Source organism: Spermophilus citellus (genome assembly GCF_964194105.1).
Source record: "Spermophilus citellus genome assembly, chromosome: X".
Classification (NCBI taxonomy): Eukaryota; Metazoa; Chordata; class Mammalia; order Rodentia; family Sciuridae; genus Spermophilus; species Spermophilus citellus.
This window is the reverse complement of record NC_138190.1, coordinates 94,558,356-94,574,205: the sequence shown is the minus strand read 5'-3', so window position 1 is coordinate 94,574,205 and position 15,850 is coordinate 94,558,356. Positions and strand designations below refer to the sequence as shown.

The 15,850-nt window shown below is 34.4% G+C and overlaps 1 pseudogene across 1 annotated transcript; it reads right to left on the bottom strand.

Moving 5' to 3' along the window:
• Window positions 1-567: 567 nt before the first annotated feature.
• Window positions 568-1,184, bottom strand: LOC308639853 (serine/threonine/tyrosine-interacting protein-like; annotated as a pseudogene). The gene has a single exon. The product of its transcript is annotated as a serine/threonine/tyrosine-interacting protein-like (transcript).
• Window positions 1,185-15,850: the final 14,666 nt, after the last annotated feature.

The following is a 15,850-nucleotide window of genomic DNA, read 5'->3' as shown; positions in this document are numbered from 1 at the left end:
TGGTTCATGCCTATAATCCCTGCAACTCAAGCAGGAGGAACACCAATGCAAAGCCAGCCTCAGCAACTTAGCGAGGCCCTAAGTAAGTTAGCAAGTCCTTGTCTCAAAACAAAAAATGGGCTGGGGATGTAGCTCAATGATAAAGTGCCCCTGGATTCCATCTCTAGTACTACTACTAAAGAAAAAGAAAAAGAAAAAGAAAAAGAAAAAGAATAAGGAAGGAAGGAAGGAAGGAAGGAAGGAAGGAAGGAAGGAAGGAAGGAAGGAAGGAGACATCAACATGAAGTAATTATCTGAAATTAGAAGATAATATACTGCCATTCCAATTTGAATATTTTTAATTTTCAAAAGTCCGATGTCTTAAAACTTTGCTCAACAAGTTTCAGAGAAACATGTTTCAAAGCAACATGCAGTTCAAATGAAACCATTTATGTTTTTATCATTTTTCATTATTATTATCTCTAGCATTTTCTCCTTTCCTAAAAGAAACTCACACCTTTTATAATGTTCTTCTTGAGGCAGCCCTTCTGTGAAGTTACCAATTGCAGGTTTCTAAAGTCATCTTCTTTATGTGTTCTCTTCAGACTGCCTGTTGTACCAGAATGAATAGATAAAGACTTTTCTATCTGGGATGGCAATGTTATCTATATTGTCAATTTTGCTAGTAGATGACTTCATATTCCTGAAGCTGATGAACAAATCCAGAATTTGGATTAATGCAAAATATTATTTCTTGGACATAAGAAAAGGCATCTTTGGACTTTGTTCCAAATGTTTCCATAATGTATGCAATAGTAAAGGCAGCACTTTGGCAGATCCCTGCATCTCCATGCAGAAGAACATTTCCTCCAGTTTGTGAGCTCCCATCAATAAATCCATTAGTCACATTATATCTTCAACTGGATTATCTGTAATAGTCAAGACTGAGTATGTAAATAATTGTTGAAGGTTTGGTTTAATAAAATTTGCTCCAATATTTTGTTGTTTGAAAAGTGTATACTTTATTCCATATTTCTGCATATTTCTGTAGTATAGGTAACTTGTTTTTCATAGCAGAAGAATATGAACCTAAGACCAATCCAGGTAAATTTTCCTGAGTCTCTCTTCTCAACGGGCAAATCCACTCCTCTCTTCTCTTCTTTATACTGTAGGGGGGGGGGGAACTCCAATTTCATGTCCTCCATGGTTCAGATATCAGGGTGGTGGGTGGTGTGGGATGGTGAGTTATCCAGTTGCCTGACCCTCGAGTTGGTAGTTGAGTAAATGTTTTAAGAGAGAGTGTTAGTTATTTGGTTAGCACTCCATAGAAGTTAATAGGCATTATATCCTCAATATTGTAGGAGAAAACTGCCACCATTTGTTATGAATGCTTCAGGAAGATTTCTCAGGTATTGAGTTTTCAGTAAATGATACTCCTTGACATGACAAAGGAGCACTGAAGCACTGGTGAAGAGCACAATTTCTGGAGATAGTCTAGATTTTAATGTTGATTCTAAACCAGTTTTGACAGTTTGGTAACTTACTTACTTACCTCTTTGTTCCTCAGTTTCTCATTCTGTAGAATGAGAAGTCTAATAATACTTTCTTCATTGATTATTCTAATAATTAAGTGAGTTTTTAAATGTCAATAATTTAACATCATGTACAACCAGAAGAATCAAGTTACACTCCATTTATGTATGATGTGTCAAAATGCATTCTACTGTCATGTATAACTAATTAGAACAAATAAAAAAGTAACTTAGAACAGTATCTAGCACATGATAAACACTATGCTAACTATTATTACTGCAGTTAGCAAAGACAACAAGCAAGAGTTTAAGTCTATATGTGAAAAAATCTGTTACAGATACCTGGAAGTCTGGTATTATGAGAAAATTTAAGGACAGAAGAACCTATTCCTTACTTTAGTAATGACCTTTTGTAGCTTTAGAAGTAATGTAAAGATGAAGATTCTTGGAAAAATATTTTGTTAAATATTTACATTTTCTTGATTTTGGAAAAGACCTAATTCAAATTTGACTGACAGGGTGAAAAAGATGTTTTCACCAGGGTTTACCAAAAAGCGAAGTTTTTGAAGGTAAGGATTTTGTCTTGACAAAAAGTTGGAAAGGCTTTTTATATTGAAAAAGGCTTAAAGAGAGTCATGGAGGGAGGAGACAGCATGGTGCTTATAAGAGAAACAATCAGCATATTCATCAGAATGATAATGGTATTTTGGGGAATGTATCTAGAGAGGTAATGAGAAGCCCAAGTAATGCCTTAGTTTTTCCTCTTTGTGCCTCAGTTTTATCTCTTTTTAAAGTTAGTGCTCAGATATTTATATATCACAAGCTCTTAGAACAGTGCCTGGTAGATACTAACTAGTATTCATTGAATGAATGAATGTTATACCAGTAATTAGTTCCAAATAGCTTCCCAATTGCATCACTCCTCTAACATAATATTATATTATCTACATGACATTGGGATTGGGAGGCAATTGGGAAACTTAAAGGAGTGAAGATAATCAACTGGCAATATTTTTCTATCATCCTAAGAGAAGTCAAATCCTATTTTATCCAAAGCCTTCCTTTTGTCTTTTGAAAATCTAAACAGATCCTGACCATAATCCTAATATGTAGCTTTTTTTCCATAGGTGATGTGAATGGCATTATAACTTAATTAACTGTGAATTAAAGAAAACAGGGAAAGTAATTATGTAGATGTCTGCCCATTCAAAATAATCAGACCTTGAATTCATTAATTCCTTCATTTTTTTTCTAAGTACTTTTTGAACTTTAGCATGAATCAGAATCTCCTGGAAGGCATGTTAAAATACAAATTGTTGGTCTTCAGTTGGTCTTGAATGGATTCTGCTAATTTGCATTTTAACAAGTTCCAGGGGACTGCTTTTGCTGATATAGGACCACACTTTAGATATTAGCACTAAAAAAGTTTAGTGCCATCTATATAATATGCTAGGCAGTATACATCCTTGGTATTGGGCATATGGTGATAAACAAAAATAGGTGCATGCCCTCATGGAGATTATGTTATAATGAAAAATGAAAATGTTCAGGTATGAAAAATGTATGAAGGAAAAACAGCAAATAAGGGATTATAAAGTTATGGGATACTTTTATAGACAGGTAGTGAGGGAATATCTCTGTGATAGGTGACATCTATGTTGACAGTTTAATGAATGGAAGCCAACAGGGGAGGAAGGAAATTCCTTAAACTATTCTAGAATTAACCAGTTTTCTTCATGATTTTTAACGTGTTTCATAACTTGGTTTCCATTTCAAAAATAGGGTTTTTATGACATCCCTTAATTTTTTCTCACATAATTAGCATCTGGATAAAATAACACCTTATCTGTTAAAAAAACAATTAAAATACATTTTCTGTCTTTAAGGTATGCATCAATTAATTAGTTCTTCGATGTTCCTCTGTTAGGTGTTTTTAAAGGTCCTCATTTTGTACAAAGAAATGTTCACTAAATGGTCAGACAGGACCTTCATTTTAAAAGGAATCTAGGACATTTTAGGGCTTTGAAAAATTTCAGCAAGGCTTAGTGGCAAATGCTGGTGATCCCAGCAATTCTGAGAGGCTGAGGCAGGATGACTGCAAGTTAAAAGCTGGTCTCAGCATCTTATTGAGGAGCTAGGTAACTTAGGAGACCCTGCATCAGGGAACAAAGTAAGTAAAAACAGCTGGGGATGCATCTCAGTGGTTAAGCATCTCTGGGATCAATTCCTGGTACAAAATTAATTGATTTAAAAAAGACTTAAAAAGACACAGCCTTGCCCAAATTATTCCTCAGCATTCTTGACAAAGATAGATCCCTAGAATTCCCCAAAAGGAGAACACAATGTTAGTCTAGTATGCTTTGAAATGTAGATTTCACCTTGATTCAACATGATCTCAATGCCTTAGTTTTTCCTCTTTGTGCCTCAGTTTTATTTCTTTTTAAAGTTAGTGCTCAGATATGTTTTTTTCCCCATGGTGTGGTATACCATCCACTGCCTCAATTCTGCTTTATTCAAATAAACATAGGAATCATATGTAATTTATTAAGTATGCCACTAAGTAATATTTCTATACATCTCAAGGGGCAATGATGTAGAGCAGACCAAGTATTAATATTTGAGTCAAACCTGGTGGCATCCTAGTTACTTCAATCAATTGTTCCTTACAAATTATTCAATTTGAGCCTATTTCTGAAATGAGGATAAAGAGTTAGAGGAAAAAAACATATATTTTTTTTCCTGGGCAAGAGCTTCCATGTATTTATTCATCTTCCCAATTTCTTTATTGTGATTTGCTTCTAGATTTAATATTCTTTGTTCAGGCATAATCCACATCTATACCTGACTAAGGTAAGATGGTGCATTCTAAATGTTTCTTTTCTCTCACAACCCTTTGCTCAAATATCACCTTTTATCTTGATAACATTATAAGACTTCAATAGATTATCCCATCCAAAGTCCTTTCCTGAGTCTTTCCATCTAAAATGCTTGTTTTAGACCACTTCCTCTTACCATCAACCTATGGATTTTCTTTAATTTTTTTTTCTTTTCTTGACCTTGCCAGTATATGAATGCATACACACATGCATATGCATGCTTTGCTGTGTTGGAATCCAGCTTTCTCTAGGTTTGTTTACATACCATGTCAGTAAGATATTAGCTTTTTTCTTCATCAGGCCATATAGAACATCCTTGACTTAATTGTTATTTATCAATCTTTTAACCTAGTTTACTAATTGTTTCCTTGTTTTTATGAGTGATACTCTTTTCTTTCCTTTGAGGTATTGAGCATTGAACACAGGAGTCCTTTACCATTCAGCTAACATCCCTGGGGTCTTTTTATTGTTTTTCTTATTTTGAGACAGGGTCTCATTGGATTGCTGAGGCTGGCCTCAAACTTATGATCTGCCTGCCTCAGTCTCTCAAATTGATGTAGTTACAGGTATGTACTTCCATGCCTATATGACTGATCTTTAAAATGCAACCATCTTGAATGCTCCATACCATAACTATGTTATATCAAAAGTGAATTATTTCATTAAAATGTATTTATTTGAAAGAGTAAGTCAGTTCTATTTTTTCATAGCTATATTAATATAAAGAAAAACAATAAAAACTTATATATGGTTATTTTGTTAGAAGTAATTGCTAGATGCAGTTGACTAATACTTAAACATTTTCTGGAAGTTCATTATATCAATTCCCTGATACATGAAAATACCACAATTTCACAGTTTTTAAAGAAAAATTTAGTTTTTTAAAAAATTTTCCCTTAATCATGAATTTCAAGGTTTTCTTTTGCTCTTTTAATAGCACATTTATCTAATTGCTCTCTTCTTCAAAATTCTGTGGCTTGACAATTATTTTGGCCAGGAAGACACTTTGTAGGAAAGAAGTTTCTATCTAAATTAGAGGAGCAGGAGATTTCAGGAGATTTCCCATAGTGAGACATTGGCATTAGTTGTGTATTGAATATGCAGATGTAAGAAGATATAGGAAAACATCAAAATTTTGCATATAAGCTTCCTTTGTGTTCTTCCATATAAAGCTGCTAAATTATGAAGAAATTATACACAAAGACAAAATTGATTTGGGGACACAAAATGGATTGGCAGATGTATCCTAAAATAGCACCTGGGAACACATCATTATAGAGGAAAGAAATACCTTAGTCAAGGAAAGTTTTCTTGATCCTTTAATGATTCTTGATGCCGTATTTATAGGATCTTGGCTCATGGATCTCTCTTTCAGAAACTAAGTGAAGGACATGGCTACAGTACTCCATAGATACTTAAAACAATAAGGCTTACATTTGAGGCAGTAGAGTAGAATAAGGAGTTGGGATGATTCATTGATAAGAAGATAGCTGCTATCATACCCAAAGAATAACTCTACACATGGCCTGGCTGAAAATTGAGTTCTAGACACATATTTATGACACAATGAACACCCATATTAAAATGCATTATTCAGATAGGGGTAGAAATCATTTATTCATTAATTGAATATTTGTTGAATATCTACCATGTACTCAAGTGTTATGCCCTATGTTGTTGGTGCAATAATGAACAGAACTTGTTCTCTGATTCAAGGAATTTCTACTCTAATAGGAGAAATGGACAGGGTAAACAGTGTTCTGTAGAGTTGATAGGATAAATATAGGTGGTCATAGAAGCAGAGAGCAGGGCTACTGAACTCAAAGTAAAGGCTGAGGAGTTGGGCCAAGAATGGCTTCTGGGATGAAGTAATGTCAAAGCTGAGACAAATGGCAAATAATGGGTGGAAAAAAGATGACAAAAAGTTGGAAAGGCTTTTGCTATTGAAAAAGGCTTGAAGAGAGTCATGGAGGGAGGAGGCAGCATGGTGCTTGTAAGAGAAACAATCAGCATATTCATCAGAATGATAATGGTATTTTGGGGAATGTATCTAGAGAGGTAATGAGAAGCCCAAGTAATGGGGGATTTTTTTTCTTAATTTGTGTTTTACTATATTTGTTATGAGTTCCTTACTGGTTTTGGATGATGTGATATGGGGAGAGATACTCTTAACAGAGAGGAAATATTGGAGCAAATAGTTCATTTTAGGATATTGCACTTATTCTAGCTGAGAGAAGAAGATAGTAGTGGAAACCAAGGAGGAAAATATTCAGGGAAAATACTGAAAAATATTTCCATCTTTAATTTGCCAATTTATTTATTCACTGTAATTTTTTGTTGCACATTTCTCATTCTGAAGCACTTTTATATTCCCACCTATAATCTAATTTAGAGTGTTACTGAGAAAAATAAGATTATGATTTTGTTCAATTTATAATTCTGAAGAAAAGGTTTTCAAAAAGTTTGTGTCATGAAACTCAAATTATAAGACATGGAAGCAGGCATAGCTACATGGTCATTGTCAGAAAGATACTTATGTTAATATTATGTTAATTTTTTAAAAAATCTCTTATTGGTATGTTTATTCAGTGAAGTAAGATATAAAATTTCTTAGTATAGATTTTAGCAAAAAAGTTTATAAGTTTGAATATCGCTGGTCTATATGATAACAGATCTTTGAGTATTTATGTAGCCTTTTGCTGCCATAGTGGAATAAAAAGTAGAATGCACATACATCTCATTCATCTGATCTTGTCAGGTCTTCATTTGTATGACCATCAAATATATGATGTGCTTCTATGAGGAAGTAGTAAGAGAAGAAAAACTTGCATCCACCAACTCATTTGTATCTTTGGTGACTTTAGCTCACTAGAGATCAGTAAGGGCTTTAGCTTTGCAGCCCAGTAGCCCCAAAATTGTCTTCCTCAATGAATGTTGGTCAGGACCCAAAGTTAATGAGGTTACAAGGGTTAAACCTAAGGACAAGGGCTGGGGATGTGGCTCAAGCGGTAGCGCGCTCGCCTGGCATGCGTGCGGCCCGGGTTCCATCCTCAGCACCACATACCAACAAAGATGTTGTGTCCGCTGAGAACTAAAAAAAAAATATATATATATATATATTAAAAATTCTCTCTCTCTCTCTCTCTCTCCTCTCTCACTCTCTCTTTAAAAAAAAAAAAACCTAAGGACAAATGACCAATTGCATAGGTAGTAAGAATACACCAGGTTAAGCAATGTTCCCCTCAAAAGTCACCTTTGAAATGTAATGTTCCTAGAAATTGACTACTAAGAGTACTTTATATATATAATGCCTGGATTGATTATTATTATTATATATGATGCTTCCTTTTCCTGGAATTCAAAAGACCCACTTTAGCAGGAAGGCACTTGATATCTAAGATATAGGAGAAATGGAAAGTCTGGCAATAATTTTAAAAGATAAGATGGGTTGCAGCAAAGGTCATTTTCATATAGTTTATAATTTTATCCAGATCCAATTCTAGAGGATGTTCAATTTCTTCTTCTTGATGAACAAATGACCTTTGATTTAGTTCATAGTCACTGCAAATATCTATGAATTATAATATCTTCTTTTGATTGAAAGGGGTATTAGGCAAGAGATTACAGTATCTATAAACCTACATACAACTCCTCACTCAACTCTGAATCATTCTGAAAAGATCTCTCAAGATCATCTTTAAGTATGTTAAGAGAACCCATTCCTAGTACTGAGGAAAACAGGCTTCTAATGATTTAATGTTAAATTGAGTCAAAAACTTTTGAGAGACACCACACTATGCATTAACATATATTTCTCTTCCATTACAATGATATGTTTGAAGTTATAGTCAAATCAAATAAAACTTTCCTTCTTATTTTATAATGATGATTCAGTTTATGAGAACTTGGGTTATTGAATTTCGTTGATGCTTTTCTCCTCGATTAAAAATAGTGTGTTATAATAAGGTGTTCCGAGTGTACCTATCTTGGTCTAACCTCAAGATAACTGATTTCACCAAATTACATGGGATTAAGGTACCTTGTAGATGGCAACTTTTTTCAATGCAGGGAGTGATTCTGATCCCTCTCTGAGTGCCTAATGGTATGTGTGGCACAGTGGAGGGGGAAGCAATAGATTTTTTTTACTTCAGTGTTTTGGCTGATATATTGGTCAACAGGGAGAAAAAATAAGAGGGAATGATGATATGTAAAAAAGTGAGGTATGGTAAAGGATATAGTTTTAGTAAAAATGGAAAGTAGGAAGACTGTTCAAGAAAAAAAATATTTTAAGTCATAAACCAAAGAAAAGGAAAAGTACACACGATTATTTTTCTCATCAGTAGAAACTGTTGAGAGTGCATTGTTTTTCAGGTGGCCCTGGGAAAAGATGTTGAAAAGGAGCTTGCACTTACCTTGATGTAAGAAATGGAGAAAAACAAATGGCTAGGTCATTCAACTGTGCTTTCTCCTCTTCAACTGGCAGGCAGAAGAGGGTACTAAGGTTCAGGGTTCCTTAGCAATGACAAAACAGTCACAGGCTACTGCTGTTTCTCTATTATGTATGCAGTCTTGATGCTGGATGGTTCATTTATGCTGTGTGAACACAAAGATAGCTAGGAGAAAGAAAGGAAGGTGTGTGTGTGTGTGTGTGTGTGTGTGTGTGTGTGTGTGTATGTGTGTGTGTTGCCAAAAATGCAGTAATAAACCTACATATTGATTCAATATTGAAATGTGCTATACTTTCTCCAAACATTTCTAAAGGCAGTTTGCTTCCTCTCTTTTACTTCCTACCAAAGATAAATAGACAAACAAAAACTGCAGCAGCCCCCTTCCCCCACTGCTACAAAATGAGTAACTATATCTGGACTTTTGCCTTTCAAGTTGTCTTCCAAAGTGATTGCTCAAAGAGATGAGTTCTCACTGTGAGGCTGCAGGCGAATGTGGTCTTGAATTTCTAATGTGAATATACTGCAGTTCTTTTTCAAGCAAAATCTGCCCTGTTTGCAGAATGAAGATCAGCACCATTTCTTGTTCCAGTGTTTTACAGAAAAGCAATTGAGGGTCAGAGGAGAGGAGCAATCAATGTTGAGGCTTTAGAAAGCAATTAACTCTTTGAAGTCCAAGAAAGCCTTAGAACCTAGTGTCTAATAATAGTAGCTAACATTTTGTAGTAATTACCAAATGTCAGGACATTTTTTTAAAAAATGTTCAACATAGTTTCTTTTAATCATTACCACTGTCATTAAGTTCTAAACAGAGAACCAAACCTAGGTAGTCTGTAAATTTGGAATCTAATGCTTTTCACACTGGCAATTTTATAAATTTTCATTTCAGAGATCTGTGGACTATTATGTGGCCTCTGTCAATTATCAGACTTGTGTCTTTATGCAGAAAACCTTATTAAATCGTATTTCTTCATCTGTAAAACAGAGAAAATAATACCTCTTTCACAGAATTTTAACGAGGTCAGAGGGAATAAGAATATTAAATAAGTTACAAACTGGAAGGTGATTATTGGATCTGGACACATATGTACTTAATCAATGGACTTCAATTACCTTCAGATGTTGCCAAGCCCTTCAACAAGTCTAAGAAAAAGAGGAGAGTGAGGTTTGGATTTCTCTATTTCCAGGTTCTAGCAGCTGCTTTCTTTTCTTTCTCCTTCAGGTTTAAGGGTTATAAAGTGACCTCACTGTTACTAGCACTGGGATTTTATGGTTCTTTCTATATACCATCCCCATATCTTTATAATTATTAAGTTATCAAATTACCACAGGACTGGTCACGTAGCTCATTGGTAGAGCATTTGCCTACCAAGTGGAGGCCTTGGGTTCAAACCCTAGCATCGCAAAAAAAAAAAAAAATCAAATTACCAAATTTTAGGGTGTCATCTGTTTCCTTCTGACTAATACAATGGAGAAGGTTTTGATGTAGCAAGGGTCCAAAGTCTAGACTACAAGGCAAAGTAAAGCAAAAGGAAGGCAAGGAAAGGGAAATAGTATAGCAGGTATGGATTAAATTTAGCAGGTATGGAAAGTGGAGAGGGGGACTAGGAGTTGGCAGGGGACATGGAGAGATCAAGGATTTAATATTTTTATTGTGGGACAGATTTTTTTTAATTTTTTTATTCTAATTTGTTATGTATGACAAAACAATGCATTGCAATTCATATTACACATATAGAGCAAAATTTTTCATATCTCTGATTGTACAAAGTAGAGTCACATCATTCCTGTCTTCATACGTGTACTTAGGGTAATGATGTTTATCTTATTCCACTGTCTTTTCTACCCCATGCCCCTCCCTTCCCCACCCACTCCTCTGCCCTATCTAGAGTTCCTCTATTCCTCCCATGTTCCCCCTCCCTACCCCCATAATGGGTCAGCAGCCTTATATCAGGGAAAACATTCAGCATTTGTTTTTTGGAATTGGCTAGTTTCACTTAGCATTATATTCTCCAACTCCATCCATTTATTGTGGGACACATTTTAAAATATTTGTAGCTAAAGCAAACCAGTCAAAATATAGAGAAATACAGATTTAATGTAAGTAAAAGGGAAAGTACTGTTAGAGAAAGATTTCAGAGATGACAGGAAAGAATGTAACCCAAAGCAAAGGCAAAAATCATTTAGGAAGACATGAGACTGAACCAATAGGTTACAAATAGATGGAGATAAGTTTGCAGTTTGGAAACACAGAAATGCAATAGTTTTTGTCTGTAAACATATGTTCTCCTCTGAGTAGAGAATTGCAAAAATTTGGAATAGAAAATGGAGGAAATGGAAGAAGGATATTCAAAGGAACACTTGAGGAAATTTCTCTGCATTACTAAGAGCTCAGCTGTGATTGGAATACATAAGTTTGTGATTGTACCAGTACTAATATTTATGGGGAGATAGCCAATTTCATTGAGCTAGGGTGGGAGTGAGAGACTTAATAGTTTAGATTGATCCAGGTTTTAGCATTTGCCAGTAAATAACAGCACAGATACAAAGATGGGAGAGTGAATGATCCAAACATGAGAGTAGTTGAAGAGATGGATCATTAGGTCAGAGTTGAATAGGAAGGAAATTAAGATTAGAAAGAGGCTGATGATTTGAAGGAAAAAAAGAAGGAATGAAAGAACTGGATGCACAAAAATCATGTGCATAAGGAATACCAACATTAGTATATAAGGATATATAAAGTATAGCAAGGGATAAGAACACTAAAGGAATGTTGGCAGGTTGGTTTTATCAAGGCAGTACTGAACAATAATAAGATCAACTGTATGGTAATCAATAGGCAAATTAACTTAGTATTATGACACCTTACATTTTATGTTTTCCACATTGTTTGAAGAATCTTATGTAGCAGTTCATATAGTTTTACTATTTTCTGACTGGATCAACATTTAAACTAACACTACAAATAGGAAAACTATTTTTCTTGAATTCAGAAACACATTGTAGAAATAGTAATTGATGACATAGATTGACACTTTTAATAGTCCCCAAGTGCAAAATATTTAACTAACAGATCTTCCTTTCTGAGTTTTAAAATTGAATTAATATTATATATTATTTCATTATATATAATACTAAATGGACTTTTTATCCTCTAGCATTTTGTTCCCTCCTAAGTTTTAATGAACTCTTTTGATTGTTCATGATTAATGAATAACTGACTAATTTGTAGCAGAAAGGAATAGAGTAAGTGTTAATTGAGATTCTCAAATATTTAAGATACATGTATAATATAAGTCATTCACGTTATTCTTAGCTGGAGATTAAAGGCAGAATCTTACAGCTAGGGGACACCATTCATTCTCTTATCACTTTTATTTTCTTCCATGTAGAGTGAGTTCCACTAGTAAATTATTTTAATTGTGATTTTGGAGGTGGAGATGTGCTCAGGGATGATGACTATACCTATTATTTTTGGGTTTCATCTATATGTGCTTTGCAGAGAAGGTCATGCCTATGAGTGCAAAGCCTTAGTGTTTTACCTGGGCAGATAAGCTTGCCTCATTCAGTTTACTGTTAAGAACCACACATTTCTTCTCAAATTATCCATAATCTCCATTATCCAGTCTTTAAGTTATTAAGAGAATCTTTTTATGTTCATCTGCTTCATATCTGCCTGTAATTCTTAACTAGTTCTGAGGCTGACAATAGCTCTTCAAGCATGGCAAAATGGTTAAGAGTAGATTGGAGTTAATCTGCCTAATTATGAATACCACTTATGTTGTAATGGGAAAGCAGGGAGCCAAAACCTCAAACCTCAATTTTTGTGTTCCAGTAAAAGAAAATTTAAAGTCAGACACCAAAATCATGTAAGGGAGCTTTATTATAAGTGACAGTAGAGTGGAAGTGAGGAGGAAATAAAGTAAAAGCAAAGTAAGGATCAAGCAGAGAGCACTTTCAAGATAGAGTGGGTTATCTCCAAACAGAATGACAAAGGGAACAGTGCAGTGCAGACTCCAAATTTTTTGCTGTTTTAAGGTTGTCTTGAGGATTGGGTTCCTCCTTCAGCAACCTTTGCCAATCAGGTGTTCAACTTCTCTTTCACATTGGCCATTGTAGTTTTTGACCGTAATTGGTCCTCTCCAGAATTGTCATGGTGGACATCCTATTCAGGGGGGCTTCATCTCACAAGTCATTTTTATGTTAATGTGGGTACTGGGGTCAGTGACTGATCAGAGGTTACCTGACTGTGATTACAACACTAAAGGATCCCCCCACCTCTTGAAATAGAAGGAGATACCTGGCACCATAACTTCTAGTTTATATTGACATTTATTTGTCCTGTCAAGTGTTAGTCCCATAAATTCTTTCTTGAAGTATCCCTCCCCCCCATTATCTCTTCTACTTTTCTTTGTTTATCCTCAATGTTTGTGTACTGATGTGTTTCTGTAGGTTATCTGCTACAAATTATTTACTCATCTGCCTTGGCAATAACTTTAAAAGTAACTAAACTTCTGACCTTGCTATGAATTTCACTGTTCATCATTAAGTACTACTGAATGTTAGTTCATACTACCATTGTGATTTTGAGTTTTTTTTGCTTAATTTCTTTAATTTCCTAATCTATAAAATGGAAACAATATGCATATTCATTTCCTTAGTTTGTGGTCTTGTCCAAAAATGCATACCCATTTCAATGTCCCAAAGTATTTTCCTTACATTTTTGTAATCGTTTCATAATTTCATGTCTTACATTTAGTACCTAATCCATTTTGAGTTGATATCTGTCCTTGGTGTTTTGACAGGGATTGCATTGAGTGTGTAAATCACTTTGGGGAGTATGGGCATTTTAATTATTAGTCAAGATTTCATATTGCCCAAATATTTGGGCATCTAAATAGTAAACTAAATACTCATTCTTAGGAGAAAGAGTCAAAGGTTTAGAATTATTCTTCCAGTTCATGCACATGGAATGGATTTCTATTTTTGATGTCTTCTTCAATTTTATTCAGCAATATTTTATGATTTTTATTTCAGAGATTTTTATTGCTAGTCATTTTAAACATTTTAGCTATTATAAATAGGATTGCTTTATGTCAGATGATTTGCTATTGGCAAATAGTAACACTGCTGTGTTTTTTATGTTGATTTTGTATCCTGCAACTTTGATGAATTCATTTGTTCAAATTTTTTTTGGTGGAATATCATTTCATCTGAAAACAGTGACTATCTGACTTCTTATCTTCCAATTTGGGTGCCCTTTATTTCTTTCTCTTGTCTGATTATTCTATCTAGGACTTTCTAGTAATTTTCCAAATAACAGTGTTGAAAGAAGGCATTCCTATCTTGTTCCAGATCCTAGAAAACTTTCAACTTTTCCTCATTCAATGTTACATTAGCTGTTTGCTTATTATAAAGGGCTTATTTTACATCAATGTACATTGTTGAGGTATGTTCCTTCAATACATAACTTGGTCAGTGTTTTCATCATTGAAAGGATGATGAATTTTATTAAATGCTTTTTCTATGTCCAGTGAAATAACCATATGATTTTTGCCCTCCATTTTCTTGAAGTAGAATATTATGGTTTGGATATGTATCTATTGAATTCTCCTTGCATTCCTAGGATAAAAGACACATGATCATGGTGAATAATATTTTTAAAATGTTCTTGTTTTTTATATTTTTGGTACTTGGAATTGAACTCAAAGGCACTTGACCACTGAGCCAAACTCCCAGTCCTTTTTATTTTTTATTTTGAGATAGTATTTTGAGAAACTGCTAAGTTTCTGAGGGTCTAGCAAGTTTTGGAGGCTGGCCTTGAACTTGGGATCCTCCTGCCTCTGCCTCCCAATTGGCTAGAATTGCAGGCATGTGACACTGAGCCTTGCTTAAATAATCTCTTTAAATGTGCTTTGGATCCGGTATGCTAGATCCAACAAAACATTAAAGAGATTATTTAAGCATATCCCTAATATGTTTTGTTAGGGATTTTTATCTCTGCTTATCAAAAATACTGGCTCATAGTTTTCATTTTTTGTTGTGTCCTTATGTTTAAGTATCATAGTCATGCTGACCTCCTAGAATGTGTTGGAAATAATTTATTCCTCTTCATTTTTTTGGAATAATGTAAGAAATTATATTAGCTCTTCCTTTGATGTCTGATAGATTTTAGCAGTGATGCCATCTGATACTGGGCTTTTCTTTTATTGGAGGTTTTTATTATGAATTCATCTCATTACTTGTTATTAGTCTGTTTAAGCTTTCTCTTTCTTCATAATCAGTCTTTTTAATGTATATTTGTCTAGGAATTTGTCCAGTCCTTCTAGGTTATTAAATTTTTTAGCATATAATTTCTTTTCTTTTTTTTTTTTTGAGAGAGAGAGAGAGAGAGAGAGAGAGAGAGAGAGAGAGAGAGAGAACTTTAATATTTATTTTTTACTTTTCGGCGGACACAGCATCTTTGTTTGTATGTGGTGCTGAGGATCGAACCCGGGCCGCACGCATGCCGCTTGAGCCACATCCCCAGCCCAAGATTTTAGTTTTTAATAACTTTTTGAGAGGTTTTCTTTTTTGTGTGATCTAATATCTGCACTTCATTCAAATTCCTTCACTTTTTTAAAACTTAATGCATTATTTTTCTGTTCCAGACACCCATCAAGGATTCCATGTTACATTTATTTTTCTATTTCAGTAAATTTTGCCTGTGAAAAGTTCTTTGCTTTCCTTGTTTTTGATGGTGTAGAGTTTTGAGGTGTGTTGGCCAGGTATTTTATGGAATGCCCCTTTATTTTAATTTACCTGATGTTTTCCCTCATACTTAGACTGGGTAATTGATTTTAGGAGGAATACACAAATGTAAAATGGTATTGTTGAGAATTGTTTTGTGGCCTGGAGAATGTTGCATGTACTGATGAGAAAAAATGTGTATTCTGAAAGTGTTGCATTGAATGCTCTTTTTATATCTGTTATACCCATTTGCAGTAGGGTGATGTTTTTTGTTTGTTTTTCTGTTTGG